Here is a 14812-nt window from a genome sequence, read left to right as displayed (position 1 = left end):
ACCGTGATTGTCCTTGTATTCCCCGGATACTAAGGGACTGGTCCCCCAGGTTGCACAATCCGGTAGCATCAACCTCTGGTAGTCATGTTGATTGCAGTCCGTCAACTAGCGAGAGTGAAGGACGAAAAGGGAGACCAAGATCACCCTGTATGTTGTGTGAAGGTGATCACGCCATCCACCGATGTCCACTCTTAGATGAGGCGAAGAGAGTTTTGGAAGATCGTCCGGTATCACCGTTACGACTTCCTCCTGGATACCAAAAACTCGTGCCTAATCCCTCGATAGTTGAAAATCCAGCTGGCCCGCTCAAGTGGTCAGCTGAAGTGTCAGTCATTGAGAATGAACCTACTGAATCCAGACCAGACGAAAGTCTAAAGGTCGAAACGGCAGTTGACCCAGTTCTTCCTTCAGAGGTTTCATCCTCAAATGACTCCGTCATTGAAGACCCATCTTCAAATGACACCCTCACTGAAGAGGATAAGGATGACACCGTCCATATTCTTTTCATCAACACAGACTCTGATGAGCATCAGGGCAATGCGCCCATTCCTTTATCGCAGGAAGGAACATCGTCAGGGTCGTATCCGACCGTGTATTCGGCCCCACCACCAAGCAACCTGGTTGTGTCCTTTGATTGGAATCAACTAGGCAGACCCCGGTTACCAGCCAGTATCCCATTCAGAATCATCGTCCAAATCTACAGAATGGTGATGGCTGGAACTATCATTGATGAAGGGGCATCTGTGAGTATCCTTTCCTCTATTGCTTGGAAAGCACTGGGTTCCCCGACGCTTTTACCTGAGATGAGAAATCTATCAAGTTTTGATAAAGGAACCAGTCACCCGTTAGGGATTCTCCCCAATGTTCCCATTACATTGAAAGGGAAGACAGTTCATATGAACGTCATGGTCGTCCAGGGACCCTTGGTGTATAACTTACTCCTTGGACGAGACTATATATATTGCATGGAGGCAATAGTGTCCTCACTCTTCAGAGTTATGTGTTTTCCGCACGAAGGAAGAATGGTCAAGCTCGTAGACCAACGTTCATTTCCAGGATCACGCATCGCAAATAGTCAAATACCATCCCTTAACGGTTTATTCACTCAAGGAATGCCTCCACCCCCGGTTCTACTTCCCGATGAGTGCGAGTGATTCAGAAAGAAAGAACTGGGACCCAGGGGGCATGCACCCTGGCCTGCCTTGGGCAGAGGAAACCTTGGGTATAAAGTTAATTTCCGCAGAAGAATGGGACTAGTCCGTACCCCGTCCGAAGGAAGGAAGAGAGGGTTGTTCTAGGATAAAGTTCTTTTGTCAAAGTTATGTGAGCGAAATAATCGGCTCCCTTTGTCTAAAAAATAGGCTCTCCTGAGGAAGGAGATCCATTTGTGGCGGCAAGTAGCCACCATCTTTGAAGGCAAGCCTCACCCATTAAAACATATGTTTTGAAGGATAAGTAGGGGCAGCCTCCAAAGAAAGAGATGAAATTGCTGCAACAAGTAGTCACCATCCTTAGCAACCTAATAATAGACATCGCCGGAAAAAGAGTTTAGTTTGCGGCAGCAAACAAAACCATTTTTCGGATAATAAGAAAGAGGCAGCGCCTCGAAATTATACTTTATACCTGGGGGCATGCAAACCTTTTGGAGTGCAAGCGCGGGACGACTATTTATTTTTTAAATTTTTAGGTCCTCCCTTTAAACCTGTAGGTCTAACCCGTTAAACTCGTAGGATTAGCCGTTTCCAACTTACATAAAGAAAGGATGTGGGGAAAAAGTCAAAACTTGCCAAATAGGAGCATAGCTTCGTGAGATAAAGCTCCTTAAAAAATAGCTATCTCACCTGAGGCGTTTCTTGTATTATGACTGGTATAATCGAGCAGTTTTAGCACACAGTTCATGCTCGTTAAAAAATAAACGCAAGAACCGAGCAGTTTTAGCACATAGTTCATGCTCGTTAAAAAATAAACATAAGTTGTGAGCAATCTTCCCCTAGAGTTCAAGCTCACCCAGAAAAAATGAACCGGTAAATAACCTTGGTAAATGTAACCTTTGACAGCCATATTAAAGCCCTTGGTCGTGTTCTTGCAGTCTCACCTCCATCCGTTCATTTGGCCAATCGTTCATCTCCATATGTTTGTTTACCCATTTTGAGGAACAGCTGCGAAGAGTGATTTCACTAAGCCATCCTTGTGACACTGCCGTGATTGGAATATTCCAACCTGTACCTGGAATCTGCTGCTGCCCTGTTCATCACTCGTTCCTCAAAAGACGAGTCTTCTTTGAGCTCTTTTCACTGACTCGTAAAATATGAAAAGTTTGCCGAGTTTTGGCCTTCCAGCTCGTTAAAGCGACCGGAAAGCTATCCCTCCTCTAGATTTTAATCTTTTTTGGACCTGAGGGATTATTGCACAAAAAGATCGAGCACTTGTTTTGTTCGGCTCGTTAAAGCAATCGAAAATTCATCCCTTCTGTATTGTTTTATACTTTTTCGGACTTAAGGGATTAGATGACGAAAAAGGAATTCTGGAGTTGACTTTATGTACCTTTTCAGAATCTCTAAAAATGAAAAGGACCGAGTTATCCTTGTCGTTAGACTCGTTAAATTCATTAAATAGCGACAAACTTGTCTTTAGACGAGAACGAGTTTCCCTATCGCTAGGCTCGTTAAAACATAGCGATGGGCTTGCCCGAAGGGCAGGTTATAGAACAAGCATATGTTATCCTCCTCAAGCTTGATAAAAATAAAGAGGTACTGGTCAGCAATGACTGGGGAAAAATTGGGAGAACCTCACAGCTTTAATGGTAGCAAGTCGCTCTTGAACATGACACTTTGTCCTCCGTATCACATCGGGTTGGGTTGTTTCATTCACCGGTCTCATCACCATGGTCCTCGCCACACCATCCACATTTGGGGTAATGCTACCAATCCATCACATCAGTGTCGTTATATGTTCAAGAGATGTTGTTCTGCAAAGAGTCAACCGTGTCCCATCCACTGCCATACATTGTCCTTCATCCATTTCATGACCGCCACCCTGAATCATACATCACAGTTTGTTTTCACCTCATCACAATCACTAGCTCCGTTCCGTGTCACTGAAGTGGGATTCATTAAGGCCCTCCTTTGACGGATCGCTCCTTGTCGACATCAGCTCATTATCCAAGGAGTCGATCTAGGAACAACCCCTTCAGTACTTTGAAGCTTGCATGCCTCAATGGCAAGTTTCTCACTTCCGGCGACAGGTATACATCAATGACCTTCGACCAGAAGATTTTGCATGGTGGTCGACGCCAAGTCCTTTATTCCCACCATGTAAATTGTACTGTCGTACCTTGAGGGTCATCATCCTTATCGGTGATTCCTCTCGCGCTTGTTAACGGTTTACATCATTGACTGGTAATCAAGCGATGTCTTTCCATGTTCGACTTCAAGAAATTCTCACATGGATCGACTTGTACATCGAGTGAAGATCGGAAGAGATTGAAGACCCCGGATCTAGTTTCATCCATCCGGGCTGTGATATATATTCAGGATATAAAGACATTTGATATGTACATCATTGCAGCAGATGATCATCCTTCTCAAAGGATGATAATTTCAGCAGAGAATTATCAGTCTATCATCAGACGATCGTCTGTGCTATGTACCAAAATGAATTTATAAAGCTGAGCATGGGAATTCCCGCCTCAGCTAGATCATGAAAAAGTATGAAAAATAATGTATTGTATTGTATCTTATTACAGGACACTCCTCAGCAGATTGAATGAACTTCGGATCCTCCTAATAAAGCATTTCACCCGATAAACGACCTCATACTTTAAGGGGCATCTGTTATAGACAATTTTGTGCCTGGCAGCATTGGGCATGAATTGTCAATAATCCAGGGGATCCAAAGTCCCTAAACATGATGTTCCTACCCCTAGAGGAACAAGGTCAGCAAACCAACAGCTCTCAGATCAGTTCTCCACCTGAAAACACTCAAAAACAAGCAATCCTGAAATCAAAGCAGGTGCTCCACTAGGCTTCTGCGCTGAAACTCAACTCCTCCATGGTGTACCTGCATTGCAAAGCAAGTGGAACAAAGGCCACCTGCGCTGAGCGAGATGGGACAAGTGGCACACTGAGTCATTGCTCTGGAATCTTCCAAAAATGACACTTGGATCAGGGATTTCGCATTGTGATGAGTCAGAGGCTCTGTTTCTCCAAGTGGAAGCAAGGTTCTCCAAGTGGACTCAAGAACTGAAGATCAACTGAAGAGAGAGAGGACACAAGGCAGCTACACATCAGTTGCAAGCTGACTCATCCTTTCTCAATTCATCTATATATTGAGCTCTCTCCTATGAGCTCAGGAGGCTGGAATTTTGTGCAAAGTAATGATATGCTGTTGATTTCACTATAGAGCTATTGGGTGATCGCTTGAAGGAGGTGAAGAGGAGAAATTCTTTCTGCTGGGAGGTGTTGCTGGATTGGGGCCTTCAATGGTTGTAACTCTCTCAGAACTTTACTTCTTCATTAATAAAAGCTATTGAGGTTCTTCTATATGCACTTGTTTCAATAATGTATTGTGATAATTGTATATTTGATTTATGCTAATCCGTGAATCAGTTATGATTGCATGCTTCTTGTAGTTTCCTTCTTTGTTATTTTGCAGGATCTCATTGTAGCTGGGCCAGCAAAAGAGCAAGGAGCTGGGAGCAAGCAGCAAAGAGAAGAGTTTGGATTCGACATTAAGCGCAAGGCAATGGTTAGTGCATTTCCTCATTCTCTCTTGCTTTCGTAAAGAAGTAAACCTTAAGTAGTTTTCTTTACAGTTGTTGCTGAGGTACTATCACCCTTAGAGTGGGATAGGGTCATCCGAATCGGATACTTTTCCCTACAACACATGGGGTTGCAATATGACAAAATGGTAGTTTTTCGAAAGAGAACATAGTGTTGAAATCTTTGTATTGCTTGAACTGCTATGAGAGCCAGCTTTTCAACATAGGAGTACTTGCTTTCTGTATCATTTAATTTTTGACTTAAATAATAAATAGGATGTTCAATTCCATTATCTTCTTGAACTAAAACCATTGCGATGGTCGTATCTGTTGTAGCCAGATACAGGTTAAAGTCTCTTTGATAATTAGGAGTGTAAATTAATGATGCTTTTATTAGGGATTCCTTTAGAGCATCAAAGGAAGCTTGCACGACCTGATCCTAGTTGAAGGGTACTTCTTTTTTCAAGAGACGCGTATAACCTTTAGCAAGTTCGACATAATTTGGAATGAACCTCCTGAGAAAATTTGCTTTCCCTTGGAGTTTCTAAATCTGAAGCAAATTTGAAGGTGGAGGCAAATCGATGATTTCTTGAACCTTGCACGGGTCGAGATGAATCCAGTCCTTTGAAACTACAAAGCTAGGTAAATGACCAGAACCGACACAAAACACACACTTGTGCGGATTGAGTCTTATTTTGTAGTGTCGGCAACGTAGAAATATTTCTCTCAAATGTTGTGGATGATTGGTCCGCTTTCGCGAGTGAGCCGAAAGATCATCAAGTTATGGTTAAACGATGTTCTTGATGTCATGGAAGGCATAATTCATTGCCCTCTGAAAATTTGCCCCTGCGTTCTTTAAACCAAAAGGTAGCTTACGGTACGTGAATGTGCCCCACGAAGAGATAAATGCAGTCTTTGACTGGTCCTGTAGGCGGATATTTATTTGATTATACCCAGAAAATCCATCCATAAATGAAAAGATTTCTTATTTGGCGCATTCATCAATTATCTGGTCGATGAAGTGTGTAGGGTAGTTATCCTTTGGACAAGATTGATTTACATCCTTGTAATGGACACACACTCTAACTGTTCCTTTCTTTTTCAACACGGGAACAATGTTCGATACCCAATCAGTTAGAGGAACCGGGTAAATGAAACCAGCATGGAGAAGTTTTTCAACTTCTGCCTTGATGGCAGCGACTTTCTTTGGGTGCTTGATGTTTCCCCTTACTCCTTTAAGGGTTCTATTCTATCTCCAAGGGTCACATAATCAAATTTCTTCTTGGTTTTGGCCCAACTCCTTTGGGTGTAAAACCCCATGCTTGGGTTCTTAGCCCACAAGGCCTTTTGTGGTGTCAGTTCCTCCACAACCCTTTTGCCCAGGGTTTGGAGTACCTCCCAAGATACCAATATTAACATAGAAATGACTAGATTGAAAATATTGGTCAAGGCTTGAACTCAAGCGCTTCAAAACCCATTGTTTGAGCTAGACGTGGCCTAACACATTATTACCAAAAGTACAAAAAGTGGTTATAAAAACCATGAAAAATATATATAATTAAAGGTAGATGACATAAAAACTAAAAACCATGAAAAATGTTGAGCATAGGTTAGTTTTTGTAACTCTCCATCCCACCCCATTGGAATTCCCAAGCTTAATGGAAGGTGTTACTTTATCCTAAACCAACCTCCATGGTCTCAGCATGGAAATGGGGTTAGAAATTTCTTGTCTCCCATAGTTAGTGATATTAACCTTGGGTTCCACCATTGTATTCTACTTGTTGAGATATTTATAATGATATAAAGTTGATTGAAATCCAATTGATGAATCAAAATTTATGGCCATTTAATTTTTTGAGCATATGACCTTGCCACATTAGCCAACACCATGACTTGGCACTATCATTTAACATGTGTGGATTTTCAAAATCAGTAGCAACCTCCACGTGCTTTGACACATCATCATGTTAAAATTTGGGTACCAGAGGGCAAGTGGTTCCCTAAGGCTTTGATCTTTGGCCTAGGGAAAAGTGTCCAAATTTATTTTTTACTTTTTTGCTAAAGCGACTTTATAAGTGATAAAGTTGCATTCAATTTAAAAGTGACTTTATAAGTGGTAAAGTTACATTCTAATTTAAAGGTGACTTTACTAAAGTGAATGAAGAATTAGAAAGTGAAAAAGTGACTATGGAAATAAAAGGCTAAGTGGGTCTTTATTTAAGTGGGTGAGTTAAAAAATAGAAAGTGAGAATTAAATGCACATTTATTCTCATTCCTAGATCTAAATGAATCTCAGCCATTAGATCTTAGTGTAACCCAAAAGGTCATTTAGAGAATAAAAGGAGAAGAGAAGAGGAAAAGATCAATTCATTTTTTCATGAGCATTTGAGAGAAAGAGAAGAGTCAGCAAGGATAAAATTTCTGAGCAGTGAGGAAGTGAAGGAGAGCAGCAAGAAGACATTTCAGCAAATCTGGGCAGTAGCATTTATTGGCACACATCCCAAGGAAAAATCGTACAACAAGAGAAAAGAACAGAAAATCGAGGAAGAGGGACAACAAGTTCCAGGCACATTTTTCGAGGCTGGTCATACAAAATTTAATGTTGTTTTATTTCTGTAAAAATTTCTTTTTTGGCTATTTTCTGATTGGCACGATTTTTGAGGTGGAGTTGAAGCACGAAAATCGAGATAAGTTGTAATTTGTGGTTGCTGGAATTTTTACTGTGTATTTCAGTTTCTTTGTAAAATCATTTTTAGAAATAAAGAAGAGCTCTCAATCTAGTTTTCCCCAAGAGTTGTAGGGGGTTTTTCCAGGGTCACATTGACCATAAATCATTGTGTTATTTTCTGTGTGCATATGTCATAATTTGAGTTTGTTTTATTTCTGCAATTTCAACAGTTGTGAAATCTCTAAATTTGTGTTTTCAGAAAAATATTATCATTTCTAGATTTTAGAATTTTTATCATGCTTGGATTTAAAACTAAATCCATGGAGTGATAAGGAAAACTGACAACCGGAGTGGGGGTTGATATTTCTTCATGGTATCAGAGCTTGGTTGGCTGAAAAGTACAGTTTGGGACAGCAAAGTGAAAATTACAGCAAGTTGATTTTTACATAGAAAACATAAACCTTTACCACAGATTTGAAAATTTCAATTTGATAGGACAGTCAAACATGTCTTTGGGTTTGATAGTTGAAGACAGGTTAGATGGGTAGAACAAATATAGTGCATAGAAGGAGAGAATCCAGAGCATCTTTGAGGAAGCAAAAGTTTGGGGCATTATGGTAAATACCACACAGAACCCAGTAGTAGTACCTGCTGACCCTGTACAGTTGGTAGAGTTTAACAAAAATAATGCTAAGGCAAAAAGATTGATTCTAGAAGGAATAAAAGACCATGTCATTCCTCATGTGAGAGGAAATGCTTATGCACATGAGATGTGGATAGCCTTGACCAGTCTTTACTAGACCTCAAATGAAAACAGAAAAATGGTCCTAAAGGAGAAACTAAAGTCCATTAAAATGGCTAAGACTGACAGTGCTACAACATACCTCACAAATATCACTTCAGTGAGAGATGAGTTGGTAGCTGTAGGTGAGATCATTGCACCCACTGAGTTGGTGAGAATTGCTTTTAATGGTCTTCCCAAGACTTGGGAGAATTTTGTGGATGACATTGTTGCACGGGAAAACCTTCTCAATTGGGAGAGGTTGTGGGATGATTACATTCAGAATGAGATTAGAAAGAACCATCTTGGGGCATCCAAATATGTGGAGGAGGATGATAATGTGGCATTGTTAGCAAGAGGCAAGAAGGGCAGAGCAAAGAAGCAAGATTCCAACAGTGGAGGCAAATGTAAAGGTAAATGTAAGCAGTAGAACAAGGAGAAGGATTATTCCAAAGTCAAATGTTGGAATTGTCAAATGTTGGGACACTATGCTATTGTGTGTTTGGAGAAGAATAACAAGAAAAGGAAAGACAAACCCATGTCAGCTTCTGCAGAGATAGAGAGCTTCTTAGAGAGATTTGTATCAGAGCCAAGTTATTGTTTGAGTGGATCGTGAATTTGCCTGAGGTCATGAATATCATTTGTAGCCCATTGTTGTCAAAGTTGGCATTTGGAGGGTGTTGAAGACATTCGACTGAAAATTCAAGTTGAGGAAGTCGCAATTTAGCCAGCAAGGGGAAGTCGCAATCTCTTCCTGTTATCATGCTACAACTTTAATATTGAGTATTTCTCTTTCTTTAACCTGAAGAAAATGGAATCTGCAAGTTCTTCTGAATCTATGGGAAAATTTGGTTCAAAATATTTTGATGCAATGCAAAATGAACAAGAACTTAGATCAGGAATGTATGATTTATGTCACAATGAAGAAATTTCTGGAAATGAAGCATGTCTGAATGTAGAAGAAGTTAGCCCCACTATAGATTGGAAACTTCCCTCCGTCTCGCCTACTGATGTATATAAAAATCTTGGTCCTTTTAATTTTAGAGCTCTTAGTCAGATAAAAATAAAAGAGAAGTCTATCAAAACTAAGCTAAGCTTGAATGTCATGATGACTATCCCACTCCTTGAACAAAAACATATCCAAGTTGCTTTGAAATCAGGATAACAGTACGCCCATCTCGGAATGGTCAGGATTGGTCTGAATGCTTTGCACAGAAAAGGAAAACAAGCCTTTGTTTTTTCAGCCCTATTTGATAATCGATGGAGTAATTTTACACAAGCTATGATAGGAGGAATCGAGATCAGTCTCTCTGATGGTCTGATTCAATATGATGTTTTCCCTGATTTCCCTATTGCCCTTGATGACCCAAATATTTTGAAGTGTCTAACCCTAGGTATCCAAACCAAAGGTTATGAAAACTTCCATTCAAAATCAAAAAATTTGACAGTCTTTTATATTACTTGTGTTCGGTTTTATAATACCACCATACCTGCAGTATTGCATTCTCCTGGTAAGGACTCTGGTAGAGTAACCCTTGTATAGTATGACTCTGCCTGTAATCCAGTTGCCCCTGTATATGTCTCCCGTAAAGATTTGTGTCTGCCAGATGATTGTGTTACCAATTGGGGAAAACCCACAAAGAAAACTGTTGTTGCTGCCCACTCCATTATCACCGAAACAGATGGCAAGGTTATCACCAGATTCCCCAGAGTAAAGATAGCTCAGCGTGGTGGACTTTCTATCACTTCAATACCTACAACTATTTCTATTAGTCAATTACATCCTGCACAAACCATCTCAGCCTTTTAGTTCAGTCTGTGACCATCCACATTGCTCAAAAACATTTTTCCAGTTCTCTTCTGATCCTCCTACTCCTCATGGAGTATCATCCAATAACCACCGTGTAAATATGATCAAATTTGTTCCACCTTTTGAAGATGATCTTTCTGAGCAAAGTTACAAAAAAGTATATTTCTTTAATCTTCAAGAAGATCTTCTTGTAAATTCTCTCCATCCTAATAGAGCCTTGGGATTTGTACATGAGTCTACCATCCCAACCTATAGGAAAAATCCTATTGATAAAATTCCCAGTTCAATAGAAATCCCTTCAGATGAAGAGATAATTGCATTTTTGAAAATTTTCAAAGGAATTGGTCCTTATGATCCAGAAAATGCCTAGAAGAAGAAAATGTTTAATTGGGATATTTATACTCATGAAAAAGAACATTTATATATGCAAGAAATGCTCCTTCTAGAAAAAAAGGACAGAAAATCTTTCAACCAGCAAAACAATGAGAGATGGAAAGAATACATGAAAGCTCAAGACATGTGGATATCATTCTATGAATGGTATTATCCCTCTGCAAGTCAAGTAGAGGAATCAATAATAAAACAGTTCAGGAATGAAGCTAAGCAGAAAAGGATCAATGCACCTGAACAATATGTAGAAAAGAAATTAGAGGGGAATCGTGTCATCATTCTCTCTCCTCTCAGAATTCCTGAATTCTCTCCTAAGATCCAAAATATGCTCTCCAAACCTAATTTGCCAAAACATCTAATTACAGTAAGAGAAAAAGGATAAGAATTGATAAAATCTGTATGCTCCCAGTTTCATGTTAACATGATAAGGACAGGAACCCTAGGGAAGCATAAGTGGGAACTTCTAGATGGCTCTATCCAAGAGACAGATACAAAATTCCCGCCATGGAAGAATTTTGTGATCCGACAGCAGGATGGGAAAATATATAAACTTCTTCCCTCTCATCCTGATGATTCTGCATTGTCTGCAAGAGAAGCAATTGCAGCAACCAATTGGACAAACTTAGCTATGTCATGTTTAGAAAGATTTGTCAGAAGTAAATTTAACTCTGTAAAAAATGCATATGAATAAATGAAATTGATGTTAGAAAGAGTTCTACAGAAACAACATTACAATACAGTTTGTTTGAATGATAATGTCAGGACTCTTGTAGAAAATGATCAAACCATAGCACAAAGCCTGGATAGATTGTCAATTCAGATAGATAAAAAGATCTGTGAAGCAGCAGCAGCTCATGGAAAAGAGATTTTCAAGGTAAATAAAAGCCTTGATATTGTAAAACATCAAGTATGGGTTGTATCTACTGGAGTAGAGTCATTAAAAAAGAAGCCCAGTGTAGAGGCTTACAAATCCACCGCTCTATTCTCCGAGCCAAAAACAACAGTCCCATACTGCATAACCCCTTCAGTGGAAAGTCTGATTAAAGCTCCCAGTTCCCTAAACTTTCCACCACCTACTTCTACACATCCCTATTCATTGTTTGCTAATCCCAGTATTTTCACCAAAATACCTTATTTGTCAGAAAAACCTCAAGAAGAAAAGCCTGATGAATCTAAAGGTAGTGTTTCTGAATTCATATTTGGTGAATCCTCTCATGACAAGGATGATGAAGATACAAGCCTTCATAAGATTGAAGCAGGCCCAATACTTGAAGATATTGAGGCTTGTATTAACAATTTTTCTGAACAAGATAAAGAACAATTTGGCATCACAGGGACAGAAGAAGAAGATGTAGAACACCAGGTGAATGCCACCTCTTCCAGATCCAAGTGGAATTCTACTTGGGATCCAGCCCCATACCAAAAAGATTTAATGAAATCTGAATATCACAAACATTGGTCTGCCAATTCCACCTATTCATGGAATATTGATAACTGCACTAAGGCAGAGGTCATGTCAGTCTTACAATCTATGCTAGTTTGCTATAGGACATATCTTGCAGATGACATTGGCCCCATAAATGCCTGCAGAAGAATAATTGGAGGTTTTGAAGGTACTCTAGATGCATGGTTGAGAGCAGAAACACTAAAAGAACCAAACCTTCTTCCCTCCTGGGAACGATCAGTTGTGTTGAATAAAGATGGAACCACATAAATGGATCCTGTTACCCATCTTCCTGAAAATAATATGATAGGAAAACTACTCCATGGAATCACTGTAAATTTTGTTGGTTTTTCTCAGATTACAGATGATATCACAACCATCACACTGCTTGCTATGAGGTTGCATAATATGCAACATTTTGATGAAAACTTTAATGAGTTTTTGCATAGGCTCCATACTTTGTCTCCTAGTTTGATTCTAGAACCAAAATGGAAGGAAATATTTGTTGCTTGACTTCCACAATGGGTCTCCTCTGCAATTGTAAATAAACTCCTAGGCAAAGTAGGAGATTATAAGTTCGGCGTAATCAGGCAAGCAGTTAAATCAGTGATCATCGAGCTTTGTTCACAAATGAAAGTTGCACGTGCTGCTACAAACCCAAAAAAGCCACATGGGTATCAACAACTCTGCAAACAATGGCACTGAGGGAAAGCTGGCAATTCTGAGGGGCAGAAGCAAAGGAAAAAATTCTATTCTAAGAAGAATTCCCAACATTCCAAAAGAAAACCAAAGAGACATTTTAAAAATAAGCCATACAAACACACAAAAATGTTCTCTAAAGGAAAATAAATAATCTGTTACATCTATAATAAAAAAGGGCATACATCAAATAAATGTCCAGAGCAGAAAAAAGAATCTTCTAAAAAGAAGGTCACATATGGAAACAAGAAGGGAAAGGTCGACTTCTTTGATCTTCCAAGTAGTTGTGATGAACTAATCAGCTCTGAGTCTGAATCAGAAAATGAAGTAAATTATGCAGATGAATCTTCATCATTAGAAGAAGAAATATGCAGGGATACTTACTACACTGAATGCAGAGATTGTGAATGCAGTGACCCAGATGTCTGTAAAAGCAATGCAGTAAGAATGATGAAGACAGACTATGATGAGATTAGTAGGAATCTCTTCACACAAGTGATGGCCACAACAGATCTGCAATTAAAAGATATGTACAAAACATTATTGATGGACCATTTGAAGCAAATCCCCAGAAGTCTAAAGAACCAGCCATACAAAGGGTATGTCCCTCCTGCTACTTTGTTTTCAATAGAAGCATTAACAAGGCAATTCAGGACTGAAGATTTTGGAGAAGATCTCCCATAGACTCTTCCAGCAATTCATCAGGCAATCAAAGAACTAAGGAAGACTGTGAGAGAAAATAAGAAATTATGTATTAAAAATCATAGAAATCTTTTAGTAAAAATGATGGGATCCCTTGGTGCTTCTACTTAAAAGAATCCTCGTCTTTCAAGATAGTCAGAAAACTGGACTTATGTTGCAAATCCCATCTCTGAAGAAATTCATAAAGAAGAACCAAAAGAAAAGAACCAGGATGACAGGATATCATTCGAATGCAATGCCATAAATCGAGATGTCATGTATTGTGTCAAAATGAGAGTAAGGATTGGGAACCAGTATGAAGACTGGAAAGTCTTAATGGACACTGGTTCAAGATTGAACATTGTTAGTGATGCAGTTGTTAACACCCATTTGAGACGACCAACTGCATGTCCAAAATTTATTACAGCCAGTGGTGAAATAGAAACAAAGAAGGAAGCAGAAATTGAAATATTTCTGACAAAAGACACTGGAATAAGAGTGGTGTGTCCTATAGTTCCTAACATGGATTGTGCTATGTATTTAGGAACTCCTTTTTTCCAGAATTTCACCAAGCATGGAGCCAAGCTTGACGTCACTACTCAAAGGTATGGCTATTTTGTCAGCTTGAATGGTAAAGAGATATTCTTTCCTTTCATCAACTCAAATGCCCCAAATAGACTAAGAAGAATAGAAAGATTAGAAAATGTATTGGCTAAGATGGAAGTAAAGAAGGAATCTCTAAAAGTAAAAGGGCTTTTAGATAATTGGAAGTATGCAAAGGAGATAGCAAACCTCACTGCTAAATTTAAAGAATGTGGCTCTGATACCATTTTATAGGATCAACACAATCAAACACGCTAACATATTGGATTTGTGGAAATTTATCTTTCTTTATTGAATATGAAACTAATGATTACAACAATGGACACTTGCAAGACTGAGTTTTCTTCCTCAGATTGACTGCAGCAGCATTTAACGAATATATCTTAGCTCAAGGCTTAAGGAATTCGTAGGCTAACTGGCATGCGTGCAGACTGAGTCTCAAAAACTTACAGACTTGCAAACTCATAGAATACCTATGTGATCCGGCTACTTTAGGTTCACACTAGCATCAGGCACTAATGCGTAGGCTTCTCGAATCACTTACCGACTAGAACTCTCTAAAATGTTGCTCTGATGATCCCAATTCCTTTTGGCATATCTATAAGCATGAAGTAGAACTCCCACTGAAAGCAGATTTCAATGGTAAGCTCAGAAGATCTAAAGCAGTCCCCATGAATGAAGAACAGATGAAGATGTGCAAAGAAGAAATTAAAGATCTTTTGAAGAAAGGATTAATAAGGAAAAGCAAGAGCCCTATTGCTTGCTTTGCTTTTTATGTAAATAAACATGTAGAGATTGCTAGAGGAAAGCCCCAATTGGTAGTCAAATAGAAACCTCTCAACAACATTCTCGACTATGATGCTTATCCCTTGCCAAAGCCATCCACTATTTTGGCCCAAATATCAAAAAATAAAAGGTATTTTCTAATTTTGATCTAAAATCAGGATTTTCGCAGGTTGGTATTAAAGAAGCAGACA

General features: G+C 39.2%; 1 pseudogene; it reads right to left on the bottom strand.

Moving 5' to 3' along the window:
* The window catches only part of LOC149161847 (heterogeneous nuclear ribonucleoprotein 1-like), a 60743-nt pseudogene extending 50867 nt beyond the window's left edge, over positions 1 to 9876 (bottom strand).
* Between the last annotated feature and the right edge of the window lie 4936 nt (positions 9877 to 14812).

This window comes from Pinus tabuliformis, chromosome 5_2 (genome assembly GCF_031772625.1).
Source record: "Pinus tabuliformis cultivar Carrire ecotype Pingquan chromosome 5_2, CPIR1, whole genome shotgun sequence".
NCBI classification, from domain to species: Eukaryota; Viridiplantae; Streptophyta; class Pinopsida; order Pinales; family Pinaceae; genus Pinus; species Pinus tabuliformis.
This window is presented reverse-complemented; position numbering and strand designations above follow the sequence as displayed.